The sequence below is a fragment of the Lampris incognitus genome, chromosome 6 (assembly GCF_029633865.1).
Source record: "Lampris incognitus isolate fLamInc1 chromosome 6, fLamInc1.hap2, whole genome shotgun sequence".
In the NCBI taxonomy this organism is placed as follows: domain Eukaryota; kingdom Metazoa; phylum Chordata; class Actinopteri; order Lampriformes; family Lampridae; genus Lampris; species Lampris incognitus.
The window spans coordinates 51,796,671-51,816,488 of record NC_079216.1 but is presented as its reverse complement, the minus strand read 5'-3'; the positions used below and the strand labels follow the sequence as shown (position 1 = coordinate 51,816,488).

The 19,818-nt window shown below is 40.8% G+C and overlaps 1 protein-coding gene across 1 annotated transcript in view; it reads right to left on the bottom strand.

Moving 5' to 3' along the window:
• Nucleotides 1-231: 231 nt before the first annotated feature.
• Nucleotides 232-19,818, bottom strand: part of LOC130113601 (kelch-like protein 25) — a 61,057-nt gene continuing 41,470 nt past the window's right edge. Inside the window, exon 12 of the mRNA XM_056281147.1 lies at nucleotides 232-4,707. The gene's annotated coding sequence lies outside the window, so the exon portion shown is untranslated. The remainder of the gene's footprint in view (nucleotides 4,708-19,818) is intronic.

Below are 19,818 nucleotides of genomic sequence, written 5' to 3'. Positions count from 1 at the left end.
GACTCCACATGTATTGGAGGAGGCATGTGGTAGTCTGCAGCCCTCCCTGGATCGGCAGAGGGGGTGGAGCAGAGATCAGGACGGCTTGGAAGAGTGGGGTAATTTGGCCGGATACAATTGGGGAGAAAAAGGGGGAAAAAAACCCGTCTTCATTGTAATGTTACTATACAACTACTAGTACCACAAACAAACACACACTACTGAAAATGAGAGGTTTATTTTGCATTTCCTGTTGTGCTTCCAAGTTTTGGCCTCCCTCCTGTAATCTTCAAGGATGTAGATATTTTGTTGAAAATACCTGCTTTTTGAGCTTGATGGCAACTTGGAGTAAACTTACATCATGTCATATGAGATTTGATTCAGGCATTTTGGAGATTTAGTTCAAATGAAAATAAGCTCTTTTCCCCATTGAGTATCATCGCTTCTATCCTGTGATGCAGAAATAGGAGCAGTAGAAACACGGCCTCTTTAATCCTCTGTTCCATGGCTTAAAGTCCACTCTGTAATTTAGTGGGCCAAGCAAATTTTACGGCACCTTCTTAAGGACTTTACCTGAAAATGGGAGGATGGGGCTTCCAGTTGCTTTTAACACATTATTTAACCTAGGCAGTGTGACAGTGTTGCATGCGTAGTTTTTTTTTTTACCTTAATGTTTTTCTTTCACAATGGTTCAAACCTAACATGATGTACAGGTTTAAATAGACTGTGGGTAAATTGAGGGTTAAGGCTAGGTTGGGATTAAGGTAAAGTAGTGGTTCAGCAATGAGATGAGAATGGACTCAACCACTCGCATGATCGCATTCTGATCATTTCATGTGAGAGGAGCTTGAATTACAAAAATTAAACGGGTGTTCAAAAAAGTAAGGGCTTTTATAAGGTAAATGAATTGAAACAGACTTCATGATCTCTGTCAGACCTTTAAAAACATCGAAAAGCACATCAGTTTTATAAGAACCAATCGGTGAGAATCAAAACGTATTTTTATTCCCACAGGTCAACAAAGACAGCTCTAGGCCAATGTCTCCCAACAGTGTTAACATTAGGCACAGGGAATTCACAGCAAGAAAACAAGCAGGCAGACCTGGGAAAAAAAGTAGTTTGGAAACATTTTGGATGCCAGAAAAACATGCAAAGCTTTGAGTAATATAAGGAATGTCCAGCAACGCAGCCTCAAACTGGACTCCATTGTGAGTCCAATGCTTGCTTGCTGCTCATTTTGCAGAAATGGTTTGTTCACAACTTTTCAAATTGCTCTTTTTTTCCCCCTAATTAATCGAATTCAGTTCAGCATGCAAAAAGTAAAAAAGTACTCATCTCTTCTCAGAACCTAATGGTAACAGGAGAGGTGGATTATGATGGCAAGTTTAGCTTCTGGCAAAGTGATGAAAAATGACTCCCTAAAATAGTCCAGCTCTCCAAATCTGTGTTTTACTACAGTTTTACCCAGGTCTGAGGAGGGGGATAAGGCTTAAGTCCTTGAATTCAAGCAACATTTTGCCTTGACAGAATATTTTCACTCCTTAGCGCATACAATAATTCAACAACTCGGACGCAGTTAATCCTTCAGCGCTGCCTTCCCCAGGGATCAGCCGAACCGCTGGGATAACAGCGTTTTTGCCAATTAAATTTGTTTGTATATTCATAGAAGAGATGACATTAACTACTTATTCCAAATTAGTGAAAATGGTGCTGAATCCTGAGCTCCAAACGTGGTAATTTACCACACAAGCTTTAAACTCCTATGGGGGTGGTGTCACAAGGGAGAAAAATGGAGAGAAAATGTTCAGCCAAAGTAAAGCATTGCTAACTCTCCCCGTTACTTCTTCCTCCTGCTTTTTGTTCAACATAGAAAAGCTAACCACAGTTCAAAAAAGTGAGTCCATGTTTATTTTCACCAGTAAAAACATTATCTACCCGTGTCTTTCTCAAAAAGGTCCCACTTTTTCTCCCAAATCAGTTCGTTCAAAAAAGTTCTTTCAAAAACAATCTTCCTTGCATTCACTTCAAATCCTTTAAAAAAATCCAGCACACTAAAATCACTGTTTTGGAGCTTCTTTTTTTTTTTTAGGGTTGTGTGACATTGTCAAAATCCCTCTCCACAAACTAGAATAACAAGTTAAGAAATGTAGAGGCATTTTTTTTTCAACTATTTTACACTCGATATCAAAGCCTCCGGGACACTCTTTGTACATCACTTATGAAATTGACTGGGGAAAAGTGCAAATGTTATGTAATACCAGAAAGAAAAATATACAGCTGTCCACAACGTTGTCCTGCAGAAGTGTTGTTTACTTGATTTGAACCATCTTTCAAATTTAAATGGACACCTGATATGATCTCCCACAAGGAGGGAAAAGTTTTAAATCCCAAACCAAGTCACATCACGGATAATGCATTTTTATACAAATCATAGAGGTGGATTAAAAAAAAAAAATCACTTCTGCTCAATTGTGAACTTTTTGGACAGGATGTAGATCATGTCTTGTCAGTTCATGTTGGATAATTTGAATTTGCATCTATGTGCATAGCCATTTTAGATTTACACACAGGACCCCAAGCATAGGGTTGCATACCATGTGAAACCCTGGTCACTTTAAGGTTCAACTTCTGACTCAGTCACACTGGGGAGTTAACTGTACTGACCTCCTCTAATGCTGCTGTTCCAGGCGCACAGTTCCATAAAATTACAGTTTTACTTGCATACGCTCCTAAAAACGAATACATACTCCTTAGAAATTCAAATGGAGATTTTAAATTACGAATGGAAATTTAAAGTTATTACCATACATCAAGCTTGTTTCTCGTAAGCTCTCCTTAACTTCAGCCATTAGGAAAACATGAATGCCACTGTAGAGCCCTGCAAAGGTGCAAAATCTCAACCCTTTGGCGTTATGACGAGGAAACCTAATCGCTCAACTTGGGGCAAGGGGCAAAAATAATTTTTGGGTAAATAGCTAGTGGCTTCCCACATTTAGAATAGTAACATTTTTTTTCTTTGCTTACAGGGAAAGACTCAATTTGTCATTTCCCATCCAAGATGTAAAGGTTTAAGGTTTACTTCCTGCAAAATACCACTGTTGACTTTAAAAGTCATTTTGACCTCTTGAATGATTGCCTACATGATTACCAAAACTGAAAGCATATGAAAAAGTTAACTTCTGTGCTATTTTTCCACGTTTTGTGCCATTTGGATTGAGGTCATTTTATCTTGTGGTTGAATAATATCAGCTAGCATCTCTCAGCTAATTAACACCATTGCGTAATGATATCCAGTTTCCACAGTGACTAAGCGTAGGTGGCTAATACCTTACTAGCTAGTACTGTAAATACATATTTTGTCAAAATTAGTTGCTTTGCCTAGTTGGCTGTTTTGTAACTGATTAACGAAATTTTTTTTAGGTCAACTGCGCTGACTGTTTTCAATCTAAACATTGTGCTTTTGTAGATCATCAGGTCATTCTGTAATATTAATGTTGCCGCATGACTATATGCACAACCTCCACCTTTTTCCTGACCTGGTTGCAATAAAGTTAACCGTGATTAGCGATCAGCACAACCTGAAAGATGACACCAGGCATGTAGTTGTAAGGAGATTTTAAATGCAACATCAAACCCTATTTAATGTGACATGTACCTGGCAAATTCAAAATAATGAGGTATCCCTTTAAGAATATACTTGCACTGCTACCAGCAGTTTACTTTAAAAAACAGTCTCCACTTAAAACAGATTATAAACTTTGTAAGATTCAGATGTTGACTTCAATAGGTTTTTTTTTCTGGTTATTTTTCTGAAAGCCAAACATAAAATCCAATTATTTAGGGCACCAGCCAACTGCTAGATTAACAGATTGGCAATAATGGAAATGGTTGCAATATAGTGGCACAAATGTGTTTGCCGGACTAGTGCCTCAAACTTAAATTTCATTCTTGCATACAGTAAAATATTTGGTAATACTGGACATATGGCACTAATACAAATAAATTTAGTTAGTGAATACATTTTTTATAACACTAAATTAAAATAGTTTTACAGCGTTTAGGTCAGTGAGAACCTTTGTTCATATAAAAACATTATTTCTAGAGGAATGTCAGGGATGTTTTTTTAGTTTAAAATCGTTCTTTGGGAATGATTTGGTCAAACTGTAAATTTGTAAATGTGGCAGCACCTTAAACACCTACAGCTTATAATTTCAGATGTGGAATGGTCTAGTAACAAATTTGACAACAAATAAGACATTCAGAGATTCAAACTCTTATCGAAAAACACTTAGCAGACCCCCCCCCCATTCAGCCTGTACATCATGTCTGGTTGATTGGTCAGATTATGTATTTGTTCAACTGACCCTCAGTCAGTTTGATTAGTGTCATATGATCTGTCCATCCATCAGTCCGTCAGTGTCTGAGTAGCATCACATCACAGGAAGCATTGCGCTGAGTATAATCCTCTCTTTGTGCTTTGACACCTGGTGGTATTTAATGGCCTGTTAGCCACACCACTCAGGAGGAATGAGTCTGTGGTTTTGAGGTGAAGATTGGCCAGGAGTCTCTTTTTGCTTTTTTTTTTTCTTCCTTCTTTCTCTTTTTTAAGGTTGGTCCCATCGGGGAAACAGCCACGCCCACGTTGAAGAAGACACGTGTGGGTGTTGTATGGAGTCTCCAAACATTTCTTTCAGCTAGCTGTTCTTTCCCAATGGGCCATGCAAATATCTGGGGGAGAGAAAGGGACATTGGTGTTCAATTTGAAAATGAAATAAATTTCTCTAAAGTGCATTATCAAGGAAAATATATTGCATTCAGACATGTTTCCAATAAGATCCGAGAAAGGTGCAGTGACTGAAAAATAGAGGAGCGAAAAAGGGCATGAATGGTGTGTGTGTGTGTGTGAGAGAGAAGGGAGGAAAAAGAGATGAGGGGTTGTTAGGAGAGGGGGAAACGGCTAATGTCTCACATTTCTATGTATGAAAACTCCTTTAGCTTTCTAAGTGAATACCACACATACACATACACAAACAAGTCCTAGCAAACTGATACACTGGTTCATACATCCACTATTGCATTCCTTTGGTTTTGGCCTCCAGGCAAAAAGGAAAGATCTCTTTCTCTTCTAGCTATCAATAATAACACACACACACACACCCATTATTCCTCCAAAACAATCTCCTCTCTGAGGGATGACGGTCTGCTGAGGACCACTGACTACCCTGAAAGCAGCTGACACACATCAGCACACACCATGTTCAAAGGACGGCAATGGAAAAAAACAATTCTATTCAATACTGAACATCTCAAATAATTGCTCAAATATATTCTCTTATTGTGTGTAACATGCACACACAATGAGCTCACTGGCAGAACACCTTAACTCTGTGCACACATAACCCTAAAATAGTGAAGTAAGTTGTGATAATCGTGGAGAGACTGTTTGGTGAGGATGTAAACCACCTCTAGGAAGCACTTTATTAAAGCAGCTGTAGACAAATTTTAAATTTCCCCCCCTAGTGTTTCCAAGCATTTTTATTGTTTGTGCCACTGTCCCAAAGACTATGGGATTGCTTTCTGTATATTAGCAGCCTGGCTAGTGTCCAAAGCAAGAAACGACCGTAAGAATCCCAATTTAAACGAGAAACCCTGATCTCAGAGCTATGATAAAGGCAGAGTAAACATCCGGTAGTATTAATAAGTAGGCCGGTTGTGTTAGAATGCCAACTGAATGTCAGTTTGGAACCCTCTCAAGTTCCAGGCGTTGTATCGGACTCTGTCTTCCCATCGGGATCTGTTTCCCCCCCTAGCCAGAGTTCGATAAAACACCGTGATGCTTGATTCACCTCAATCTAACCTTAATCTAACGCTCACCTTAACCAAATTATAACCGATGGCTAATCTTTTTCCATGCAAACACTTTTGTCTGCAAAGAAGTTGTCTACTGCTGCTTTAATGATTCAGAGTGATCAATTGGTGCCTATGTATAGGACCCTGTGGGAACTGTGTGCAGGAGATGTACTGAGGCTAATTGACCTGGACTGTTATCATGTAGTTGATTTTACCCTGAGCAGTGGATTAGCCTATATGGAAAACACTCTTTCCTTTTTGGGAACTAAGCTCTTTACTTCTCTCTTGCTCTCTCTCTCCCAATTTCTTCTCTTTCTATTCTGTGAAACTGCTCCGAGTCAGCCCGCTCCTCTCATCTCTTTACTTGCTGAAAAAGCTCTGAGCTCATTACTTATCCTCACCCCAACCATTCCTTTCCTAATCTGAGTCTCCACTCATCCTCCTCTTTGTTGTCTCACCCTCCCTCTCCACTCTCTATTCGTGCACACCTAGCTACCGCAAAGTTGAGTCTTTTTGTGCGATATGTTTTATAAGTGTCTCCTTCCTTGTTTCCAGTACGGCTCCAGTAATCCTCACCTTCTGACTGACACTACAACAGACTTTTCTTCACCATTTCTCCTCATAGCTCTCCCCACTCTGTTTGGTTCTCAAAGGATTTAAAGGCCTCAGATTGCAACTCCACTTTTCCATCTGAATAATACCTCTTCCTATTCTTCTCTTTTACATCTTCTCAATAATATCTCTTCCTATGCTTCAGTATGCCCTTTTTTTATTTCTATTTTTCAAAGAGTAGAGGTCATGAACAGCTGGCTGGTTCAGAGGGCGATAGCACCTACCATTACCTAACAGTGATTCTCGCAACCTTTGTTACATGTGGTTTTCTAGTCGATCTCAACTATGTACCTATTGCAGCATAAATGCCTTTTATGATGGCAGAGAACGTCACTCATTGTAGTTAAGGTCAAGATGGGACACAGAGCAGGGAGGCCACTCCGGAGAAGGTTCTAGAAAGCAAATGTATTACAAGAACAGAATAAGAAGTGGAAAAGGCTGCAAATTCATTTCAACGTAACTTGCTAACCTAGCACATACATGTTCTGGTTGCAGTTCCGCATCTGGCCCATGCATATTTTTGTGTTTTGTGAGTGTAGTGGTAGCGTGTGTGCAGACACCGACCAGCTCAACTCAAACTCATGCATTTCTCATTCAGCCCAGTAGGACTGAGAGGTGTGTGCTTTGTTTGTACAATGAGATGACATTACTCGCATCAAAATTAACTTTTCTTGATAGGTTTTACAAATAACTGGCCCTTGTAATTTGAAAATTCATATTATAAAGAGTAGTTTTTGTGTACTGTTAAAGGTGCCCTGTAAAAAATGTTTTGGTCTGCAGGGAATTTTTTTTTGTTGCAGTACAGTGGTTGGCTACCGGGTCAAATTGGTAGCAAGGTTGGCAACTGTTCCTAGGGCCTGTTCTTAAAGAGCGAGTCCACCATGTACCATGCAGAGCTGTGTGTATTCAAATTTTCATTCCAACCTGACATTACGCCATCTAATTTCACAAACTGATCCTTTCATCACTGGTTGAAGGTGTAATAATGGGTGAACCACATCTGGTGTAGTGTTAGCTTAGAATGAAAACCAGCATATACATAGCTCTCCATGGTAAGTAAGTGAATACAACTGTTCTACCGGGTTTAGGAACCCTACAAAGCAGCCCGGGTCACTTAGGGTTATTAAAGGTAGGGGCTACAACCACTCCACTCTCTCTGGGCACAATGAGTTTCCTTCTTCCTTCCCTTCGCCCCAGGCCAAGTGCAGTTGCCCTAATACTCAATGCTTTGCTCCCAAGAGTTATTCTCTGCTCATCTTCTCTAACTCTTTGAAGTCTGACAATTTAGCCTAGTACTTACCAAGTCTCTCTCTCTCGTTAATATAAGCCTAAAATGTCTTCAAAGCCGGAACCCCAATATAACTCTTAATCCGTACACACAAAAATGCACACACAATCAAAAACCCATACACAACTGAAAGCATGCAAACATACAGCACTGACAGACACACACACCACTGTGAAACGTGTGCACACAAAAACCTGCGCTCTTTGATCATGTTGACAAATCTAATCTCCGGCTGCTGAACACATAAAGGCACGCTTATTATGTACTTATGTGTAATTTTTGACTCAAATCTCATGAATAATATTAAGCGGTCAGTATTCAGCACACCCACAAGCATTTTCCCTCTTAAATCCCTTCCTTTCTAAATTCACTCTTTGACGTGTGTGTGTGTGTGTGTGTGTGTGCGCGAGCACACACACACACACGGATGCACACAATGCTTCAGAGCCTCTTACTTGTGTGAGCTTATAGTTTTGTAGTTGGGCCCATGTGTCTCTAAACACGGGCTAATCTAGTCAAGCATTACCATAAGCCTGCGTGCATCTGACCTTTAAAATTGGCTAAATTACGTAAAACTTACTGACGCCCATCTAGAGACGAGGACGTTGTGTTGCTGTAAAGCCCCCTGAGACAAATTTGTGATATTGGGCTATACAAATAAAATTGACTTGACTTAGAGTAGAGGCAGTGGGGGGAAAAAAGAAGCACAAGCTGTGAAAGGGTGAGACAGGCGTGTGTGTGTGTGTGTGTGTGTGTGTGTGTGTGTGTGTGTGTGTGTGTTGTAGTGAAGATGAAAGGGACACCGAGATGTTCCAAGGAGGATCACAATCACCAGTGGTGTTAAAACACTAGAAAAAAAAAATGCTTGTGAAAGGAAGATATTGTTTAGGTTAAGGACCAGAATCATTTGATGTTTCATTGCTTTCCAGTGATTATCTTCTTTTCTTTTTTTTTTTTTACCTGCAAAGTATGGTGATTAATTTTTGATGTGTATCCCAACTTTGTTTTGGCTTATTACACAAAATTTACACCAATGGCAAGGTATATAGCAAAATAAAAATCTGCAGAAATTTAAGGGAGATGGCTGCTAAGCTGTCTTTATATCACTTTGTTTATCTGTTTAAAGTGCAGCTGGGTGCCAGTGTGCGTGTTGCGTAGAGCTTCGCACACCAGTCCACACTTAGCAAGTGAATCAGTAGTCTTACTTGGCAGCCAGACTTTTGATAACTGTAATAAGTCTGGTCCAAGCTGTTTGTTTAATGAGTTCAAGAGCTGCCTACTTTAACTGGGAAATGTCTTGACTGACATGAATAATGACCAACAAAAGACTGTTGCTTTGGTATGATTAGCAGTGGTCACTTCTGAAATGTTGCCAACAGAAAAACAGACTCATGTAAAACTAGCAGCTACAAACTGTTTCAAACTAAACTACTGAAAATCTTTCAGGGATGGACTGATAAAAACCAATGAACCCATGTCATGTGAAGAGCGAAGACACGCTTGTGATTGACACTAGATAGCCAATGAGAGTGGAGCCTTTGGAATCTGGAGGGTCTGAACAGCTAAACGGACTATGACTACCAGACCTTGAGTCACTGACTTGAGGTGTGGCTCGACACTAGATTTGCAAGACTACTGAATCAGTATTGTTTACATTATTAACAGTATTATAAAATTTTCCAAAGTAGAAGATAAAATCAACATATCATATCTAGCCATCAGAAAATGATAACCCTGTGGCCAGATCTGGAATTATGTAATTCTGGGTGTAAGGACTTTGGGATTTCAGTGTCACGAAGACCATAAATAACACAGTAGTCCAACTCCTACACCCAACAGAACTCTTTCCTGGCCTCCTTGACCCATTCCTAAGCAATTGAAACAAATGGGTAGTATTAACCAAATATGTTTTCGCTGGGGCAAGGAACTTGAGAGAGGAAAAAAACAAGACAAGGTCAAAACCTAGTATATGTCTTGACTATGTATGGTCAATGTTCAAAATTGTGGGGGTTGGAGGGATAGTCAGTTGTTGTTTCTATAATGTGAATTCCTGGATATCAAATATTCATCTGCAATGTTCTGTAGCAGTCCCAGTAATATTTGTTGTTAAAATGAACTGAAGTACCATATCAGATGAAATGGTTAAGCTATGTTCGAGTAAAAAAAGAAAGGGTTATAAATGCAGTTGCAAGACTAATACTTTCCACACATATCTTGGGATGTTTGATTTGAAAGAGAATTTAATTGTATGTATACCTATTGTATAACTCCCCCTCCTCTTTCATCTGTTTCTACCTGATGATGTCTCTCGTTTTTCTAAGACTCGCTCTGTATTGACAGGTGAATTCACAAAGAATGGATTGTGGCTGCTGCTAGCACCATGAATTGCGCATCACTTGCAACCGCTATCTGCCCAGTCTCAATGTTCGATTCACAAAAGATGTTGCGTGCATGATATTGCAGTACAAACACGGCCATGAAGTTTTGCAGCTGAGTGAAATTTGCCCTTGTTTTGCATCTGATTGCAATTATCCATGTGGCAAAAAATAAACGACGGCTTTGTCTGAAGAACGCAAGTAGGCAGGTTCAGTGTCATCCTTGATGCCATCAAGTATAGCAAGAATTGTTTGACCTGCCAACCGGTATCTGTGAATGACTGCTGTCTCAGTTAAATCAAAAACTGACTGTCCTGCGAAATATCTGCTCATGAGCATGCCCGGGATGACGATGCCTTCACCTGGCTACAATTACTGCTGCCATGATCACTGGAAAGTCTGGGTGTCGGTTACCATCAACTCTCTGAAGACGTTAACAATTTTCCCTCGAATTGCGTGTGGCTATTAGTGCTGGTGTTTGTGAATTAGACTATTTTGCAATGAGGCTCATTTGCATAGAAAGGGGCCAAATTTATGCTATTACCTTATATAAACGCGTGCAAATATCACTGGAGCACCGAGACGCTATACGCTTGGCAGCGCAGGTACATTTCATGATTACATGGTTTCTTTGTGTTATTTTAGCAGTTTCAAAAGCCATGCAATCCTTTTGGGAATTTGCCAGTGAGTGTTTTGTCAAACCTCTTTCACACTGGCCAAAAAACCTGCTAACATCCGCCTTTGGTGGTCAACGTTACACTGGCCAAAGGTGGATGTTGGCGGGTTTTTTGGTCAGTGTGAAAGGTGTATCAGAGTGATTGTTATTTGGGGGGCTTTAACTGTGTACCCCACCGACCAATCGTGTAACTTCAGTGATGTTGTTGGTCACTTGATCCAGTGGCCCAATCGTGTCAAACACGATCACTCAGTCAATCATGCTAACATGGTCGCTAAGGGACATTCCCGTTTGTAGAATTGGCCCGTCGGCCAGTCCAGCCAAAAACTGTTCCAAGGGTTAGTTGTCTGTCATCTGCGGGCTATTTTCTGTTGATACAGTGATCTGCAAAGACTTGGATTGCAATTAAAATGGTGTGAGCTATATGTGAAAGGCCTTGCTGTGGTTGGAACTTTGATCAGCTTACTATTGCAGGAAAATGGGATTGCTTGCATTTTTAACTTTGTTAAGCATTTTTGAAAATCAATGCAGTCCATGCCAATGCTTCTGAATACTATGAAGGACTAGAGGTGTTTAACAGTCTCAAAAGCCAGTTTTAACATAAAACGCACTGGAATACAAAAAAAAAAATCGCCATTTGATGGCATTCAGATAGGTTGAGATCCATAACTGTATATCTGTGGCAGTCACATAGATTGCCCAACCAAAGCAAAACCATCAGATTAGTGAGCGACAATCGGCTTTCCCAAAAAACATGGACAATAATATTAGCTAGCTCAAAGAGCTAAAGGGCAGCAGGGGCTGAAGCAGAACTAGACAGTATTGGCACAGGGTTAGCATATCTGGCAAACCAGCTGGCTTACAAATAGAGGGGAGCCAGAGGCATCTGGTAGATTAGCTATTTTAGCTAAGCTGTTGGCTGTTTCCTCGCTCCATGCCAAGGATAGGGGTAAGGTGAGGATGACAGAGCCATCTAAAATAGTTCTGAAATGAAATTAGAGACCCCAAGAATCCCAAATTCGTTCCAATAGAATGAACAATTGTCTTATCTCACCAACTAACTAATATACCAGCCTTGTGTGTGTGTCAGCATATGAATGTGTTTTTAGTGTGCAAGGCTCTAATAGACACATACCCAGTCAATATGTATTTATGTGGAAGAATGCAAACATGTGTTTGTTGTTCAAAATATTTCCTAGTGGAGTGCTCAACAAGACACAGTTGGATTTTTGCCCTGGAGCTAACACACTTCCACAGTAGCTTTCTCACGTTCCCAAACGCACACCAAGACACATGGGATAAACAGTCACTTTGTTTCTTCTATCTACTCAATGTGCACATGTCATTTTTCTTTTGCTATGATCTCACATTTCCTACTTTTTTCATATACATATGCTTTCTCACTGAGTCTCTCTCTTCCCTGTCTGACTGTCTCACTCAGCCTAACTTTCAGGCCAGAAACGAACACAAATATGACATCAGTTGAAAAGTCAGACAAGTTTGTGAATAAGTGTCAAGGTTCAGTTTGAAAAAAATGTGTTGACACTGCACACGTCTGCCTGCATGTCAGTGTGTCCGCTAAACTCTTAAGTCAGTCCTTCATGTTATTGTGTCCTTTTAATTAACACGCAAATTCCAGTCAGTCTGTCAACCTAATGCTAGTGAGTGCATTCCCCTTTCTATGTGACGCCATTGTAGAACATTTTACTGTATCACTCAACAATGGCAAAAAAAAAAAAAAAAAAAAAAAAGCTAAACTACACTCTTGTCTTAAACTCAAAAGTGGCACTAGCTTGACAAAGTTGTATAAAGGAATCGGGCAATGTGATTATGTTGAGTTGGACTGTGAACAACATAACTCTGCACTAGTGTGTGTGTGTGTGTGTGTGTGTGTGTGTGTGTGTGTGTGTTTTAGGAGCCAGAGCCAATGGCTCAACAGAGGCAGGGAATTGTCCTTCCGTACACCTCCAGACCCCCTCACTGTTTACTCTGCACTACAGTAAGTTTGTGTGTTTAAGAGAAGAACAAGAGTCAGGACTGATCTGTTCAAAACATTGCCAATTTTGACTCTCCTTACACAGTGACCATCTGTTTTCTGAATACATTTCTCTCATTCTGTCCTCACTCAAGTTTGTGTTCGCATATGAACCTGCAGCAAATCTGTAGAAAGAGACGGGGAGAGGAAACTCCTAAATGCTGTTCCGGAAAGTCCAGTAATTTACTTTGGTACTCTCTGTTAAACTCAGTTAATTTTAATGGCTTCTAAATTCCTGACATTACTTCCCTTTTTGATGATGAATTAATAATTACTAGTTCAGAAAAAACTGCCTTGAGTAATCGATTCCCAAGTAGCAGGGCTCAGGTTAGACCCATGGGATTGGGTAGTTGGCACTCATACTCCACTAATGGGAACAGTACCCATTTCTAGAATTATCTAGAGCCAGCTATTAAGTAAGGCACAAAACGTAATGAGATGTCGATAAGATGACTGTGTTACACCCAAGTCTCTTCTCGAATTCAAAATAAAAACAGAACTAGCCAAAAATTCACTTGTTTGCCTATTAACTTTCCATTATTTTAAGAAATTAATTAACAATATACAGGGTATAGTTTCAGGAAAATGTGTGAGAGAGGAAGACGCGTCAGGTGCCATCAGCCTTATTCAGAGTCATGCTGCTGTAGCAGCATGACTCTGAATTAGCATATTTGATATGGTACAAGCCAACTATTTAATCAGTCCTTGAGCCAAAGAGACCAATAGAGACATTGCCAGAAAGGCTGCACAGCTACCTGCAGTGCCCATGCTGACTACCCCAGCCGTCAGCTGGGTTACCTTTGAGACTTTGACAGGTGGTCTGTGAACAGAGGAGCAAGAGAGAAATTCGCTGTAGGCAAGGGAGCGAGAGATGGAGATGAGAGAACTTGTGAAAAAGGAGATGGGAAGAGAAATTGAGGAAGCGGAGGAAGGATTGGGGGGGGGGTCGTGAGAGGCAGGGCAACAGAGAGTTGGGATGAAGAATTTGGATGTGAGAACTAGCCAGGTGAGAATGAGACATGGGGCTTTGGGAGAGAGAGGAGCTGCCAGAGGGCCAACAGGGCAGATGGGCTGATTCTGCTCTGAGAAGCTGTAGCCTGGAGAGAGGAGCACCTGCTTTAGGCTGATAAGAGTCCATAGCACGAGACTTCAGGTCTAGAGTCTTGTCGGATTTTACATATCTGGTATGATTATTGTCAACACAAGAGATGCAGAGCCGATTGGTTCCACTTGCCAAAGACAAGGCTACTAAACATATTGGGCTAAGGTGGTTGGTGAAGCTGAATAAGAATGTGCTAGGGTGTTGCACAATAAGATGCAATGTCCACAAGACTTTAGTAGGGGTTTTCAAACATTTCAGCTTACAACCACCGAAAAAAAAAATAATGGCTACTTACATTATTATTTGTGACAGATGAGTTGGGGTAAAGCCACTTTGCGCACTCTTTAATTGGATACTGTCACTTAATTTCTTTCATATAACCTTTGGAACCACATGGGAGCTTGCATTGTCTTGAGGGTTAACATTGCTATGGCAAGTTTTCGGTTGATCGTTTCCTCTTTCCTCCAAACTGGAAAATAAGGAACCAAACACTTAATCCTCCATTAAACAATATTTTTCTAGATAAACAGTGACTCAAACGACTCCCTGTAATGTGAAAGGATTGCTAGCACTCCCAGCTGCATAACACAATAAACACCTCAGACAAGGGTTTTCCTTAACCAGAGACGGTTCAGCTCACTGTTTACATTATCTGGTCAGGAAAAGCTTTTCAAGATATTTACATTGGACCACATGTCCATTCATTTGGAGGAAGAAAAAAAAGCATAGTTGAGTGAAATCCGTTGCTCTCCACAAAAGCTTAAGTTGATAAAATAATCAACAAAAGACGTGAACATTGCATGTCACTGAAAACGGAGGAACGTAAAATACTTGTAAAAGGGTGAGCACTAAAGTGACAATCAAGCAGAAATGAGGCAAACATTTGTCTGCACTTCTTAAAAGTCATGACAGAGATGAGCTGTTTTGACAGTCCTTACATGTTCTGGCCAAAGCACTACAAATACACACCGGATTCACGGCGAGAAAAGAACGCATATATCTGTCTCACAGGGAAACGAGGAGAAAAGAGAGAGTATAAGAGTGGCCACAGAATGTGAGAGAGAGCATGGGATCAGACGGCTTTGGGAATTCAGTTTCACAACATAAATGTTTCAAACATTGCATATGGGTGTAGAGGAGGGAGGGTAAAGGATGATGGGAGATGATGAATATGAGAGTGTTTTGAGAGGAAAGGGAGTAGATAACAATGAACAGGACTGCTGGAATGACAGGAATAAGTTGGACGATATCCAACACACTCATTTTCAAAGGCCAAATTGAACAGGTTGTTTTTCTCTGCACACTCTATCCCCCTACACACACAGGGTCCCATGTCCACAGTTTAAACTTTACCAGCAAAACGGCCAAATTTGACTTTTTTCCATCATGACAATCCATTTCAAATGAGAAATAAGGAACACCATGGTTTTTAGCTAAAATGCATAGCGGAAAGCTAGGCGGATTAGCCTATTGTAAGAAATTTGACAAAACACTGGAAAACCCCTGTAAAGCTTAGCTTACATTATATATCTGGATGTAAACTGATGAGCTGAACACAACAGAAAATGATTCCTTGTTGATTTCAGCTGTTAAATCAACTTCAGTTATGAAGGCAGATGCAGGCCTAGACAAATGGAAAGCAATGTAGTGAAGATGGAAGTCAGCAGAGCACTGTAAAAGAATGAAACTTTCAATATTAGGAAAGGTTGTTTGCAAGTATCATATATTGAATTAGGTTATTTTTGGTCACGCTGCCCATTTAAGTTAACCACTACTCTAATAAATTTAATGTTTTTACATTGGGTGCCATAAAGAACTGAGCTGCTGTCAAAACCCCCGTATTCAAACTTTTTTTTTTAAACAATCGAGCACTGAAAGCATTAACTACATCTATGAATTACAATGACCTCAATTTTTTGCAGTTATGTCACCGAGTGCATGGTAGAGGACAGCAAGTAGCTTTGGGTGGTGCTCACACATACTGAGGGCAAGGGCAAAGTGGCCTAAAAGACATGTTGAGGAGCTAGCCCATTTGTATCTAGTGATACCAGTTACATACAACTGTAATATTTTCAAAAAGTCATGGGTCGAAAGCTCCATTATTATTTGCAAAGGGCTGCCATACATTTTATACACAGAAAACATACAATTTCAGCAACTACCAGTGGAGGTCTAGTTGCAATTTTTTTTAAGGGAACTCCTTGTGTTACTTTCTATGGGGTGGTTGGATTTGAGTTGTGTTTAGTCAGAGATTTTTGTTTAGTTTAAGTACAAACTTGTGAAAGTTATTTCGTTTACATGTAGTTAAATTGTAACATTGTTTGAATTGTTAGTTACATAAGTGAATCTGAGTATTGATAATAATAATGAGATTTATTCCAGTTCCGATTGTATGTGATTTCTGTGTGCTTGATAAGGACTTTTATTGCGAAATTCTATTGGTGAGAAATGCGTGCATCCGGGGTCTCAGTTAGGGAGCTGCTGTGATTGGCTGATTTACGTTCTGGGGGTGACGTCAAGAAAGTTAATACAGCTTCAGAGCGGGGACTCTTTAGTATGACGGGACGAGGACGGACTGGTGAGTGATTGCAAGAGTGAGTGAGTTATATTGTGTGTTAGCTTTGAGTTGAGGGTACTTGAATGATGTATGTTTGTATTTTGTGTGTTTTCTTTTTCAAGGTTCGTAACCTGTTGGTTAAAAATAAAGAAATTTTCGACCATTGAGTGACGTCCTGTTCATCCTCGCCTCAGCTGCGGGGCTTGTTTGAGAGTTAGCAGCACACTCATTATTTCTGAGCTACCAGTTATTTAGTTCCTCGTTACTATCCAAAGAGAAACTTTGCATGAGTGTTTTATAGGGAAACTAATTGGAACATCTTTGGGAAGTTGGAAACCTAGTGGTGGAAGAACTCTGCTGTGAAATGCAGAGAAGAAAAAAAATGTTTATATAGGGAATATGCTGGGAGGCTGCTGAGAGTGCTCGGTGGGATTAGTATTAGTCCATAGTGATGGGGTGGCTGACTAAACTAAAGTTACAACTCTTTATCTGATATCCTGTAATCATACTGGAGTTCGCTGGTCTTAATACTGAAGGTCACTCAGAGGGATAGCATTATAGTGTTCAAAGGAAACTAAATGGGAAAGTTGAAAGGATATTTGCATTGAGTTTACATGAAGACAGGTATAAGGATGTCTTTGGGGACTTTTAGCTGTATTCCTTTTTCTCCCCAATTGTATCCGGCCAATTACCCCAATCTTCAGAGCCATCCTGGTCACTGCTCCACCCCCTCTGCCGATTCGGGGAGGGCTGCAGACTACCACATTCCTGCGCCGATACATGTGGAGTCGCCAGCCACTTCTTTTCACCTGTCAGTGAGGAGTTTCGCCAGGACGTAGCGCGTGGGAGGATCACGCTATTCCCTCCCCAATTCCCCACCCCCCCGAACAGGCGCCCCGACTGACCAGAGGAGGTGCTAAGTGCAGCGACCAGGACACATGCCCACATCCAGCTTCCCACCCGCAGACACAGCCAATTGTGTCTGTAGAGATGCCTGACCAAGCTGGAGGTAACACGGGGATTCGAACCGCCGATCCCCATGTTGGTAGGCAACGGAATGGACCGCCACGCCACCCAGATGCCCGGCTGTACCCCTTTTAAGCAACAGTTAAAATGAAACCTCTATCCTGACTCCTTTGATACAAACAGCCACTGCTGAGGAGCTGGCTCAGTACCATGTTCATAGGTTAATATTTTGTTTTGGTGATTTCTACTATACCTGGGTGGTGAGTAATGACAAATAGTTTAGAGAAAGGATGGGATGCATCAAAATCAATCAGGAGGTTGAGGTGGGAGACCACATGGTGTGTCCTGGTAGCTTGTTGTGCCACCAGGACACACCACCTATCTACTAAGGAATGTCTTCTAGTTTTTGATAACCCACATCAAAAATTATCCAATTTCCCCTCAGGGATGAGTAAAGTATTTCTGATTCTGATTTAGATTCTCAACTGCGAGGACTACAGCTGTTTTTTCAATACAGGATCATGGTTTCTCAATGAAAAAAGGTAGTGGTAACGGATACTGAAAACAAGGTCCCATACTAGTTAGTGTATGTATCACCACCCTAAAAACCACACTATCATGTACTTCATGTAATGAGGACAGCTCAAGAAACAACAAATAGCCTAATTGGAGTAGAAAAAAAAAACAACCTTTCCATTCAAATGAAGATAAAGTATGGTCTGGGGGGGGGATTCTAAAAAGTGAAGAAAAAAACAACAGCCATGTCTTAAAACCACAGAAAGTCGACATCCTTTTTGTCTCCCTCCATGCTTGGTTTCATCTCATTTTATAGCACTGGCAAAACAACAAGTTTTTATCTCTTTCACAACATGCACATTCACATCCAGACTTTAATTCTGGCCAAACACTAAACTGACCCGCAGTACAATTTTTCTCCGTTTCCTCCCTGGCTTTCCCTGTTCCCAGTGTGAGTCGGGCTGCTAGAGTGCAAGTTAATAGCAAAACAAGAGAAGGAGCATGAGACAAGGATCAGAAAATGCTAGTCACAGCATAAACCTGTCGCCTCCTCTTTCTCTGTCGTTTATTTATGTAGCTGGTTTTCTCTGCTTTCCCTTCTCATTCAGCCTGCTGGTTTCACTGCACACAACTTCCGGCTCTCCCATTTTAAGCTGAGTACTGTAATGCAGAGTGCTGATCAATGGATGACTGGTTCTGTAAAGTCCTAAAGGGTCAGCTTGTTCGGTTTGTCTCTGTGTGTGAGCAGAATATTGTGTATTGTAAAAGCAATGCGGGTTTATTCTTCATTACAGTCCAATGGGACAGTTAAAATTGAATGTGTTCGTGCACACACACACACACACTGTATGTGTGTCAGGGATGCTTTGTTTAGTCTGAGTGAACCCAGTCACCCCCACTACAGACACACAGTTATAGTGGTCTTGTTCTTTGTTCAACTGTTGTTTTTGCATATACACACTGTGTAAGCAGTGTGAGAACAGCACAACAGTAAACCATTACAACGGTAACCTCAAAATGTCACAACTTGGCACATAGCTGTGCCAAAAATCAAATGATCAATACTTTTGGCTCTGCAGTAATTGAGCTGATTTATTTGCTATGACGTGAAAAGATTAGGTCTTTGATTGCACTCCAAGTACATTATACTTACAAGGATGGCCCCACTTTGTACTAATTGGTTTTTAGCATCCTTTCAGTCTTTTTGCTCCAACTCCTCCTCCCATCTATTCCCCAGCCTCCTTTCATAATTGTCCTTTATTTTCTCTCATCCCACCCTCCCCTTAAAATCTCTCCCTGCCTCTGCTTCATCCATCCTTGTTTTTGCCCCTTCTACCCCCACAGCTCATTTATATTATCTCATTCTCTTCCTCCAGCATCCTCCCTCTTTATCTCTCCTACTTCTCTTCCTTTGCCCCTCTATCCCTCTGCAATTCCTGACAGTAATCCAGTGCGGTAACACTGTATCCTCATCCTGCATGCATTCTTCACTTCTAACCCCCACTTCTCCCCATCTGTCTCTCACTCCTTGTCTCCAGACCTCCCTCCTATCTTGGTGCTACACCGCCTCTCGCCTCCCTCCTTATTTCTCACTCTCATTATGTCTCAGCATGTGCTATATACTGCTCCCTTTCTCCATTCGTCCTATTCATTTCCCTTCAACTCCTCCTTCTCTCTGCCTCTCTCTCTAGTGAGTTACTTATTGCACTGAGCTAATAGCCTATTGAACAGACAAGACTCTGATGGTTGATCAATGGATGAATGACTTATAGCAGATAAGGGCACTGCTTACTATTTGTGTGTGTGTGTGTGTGTGTGTGTGGGGGGGGGGGGTGTTGAGTGCATGCATATTTGTGTGTTAG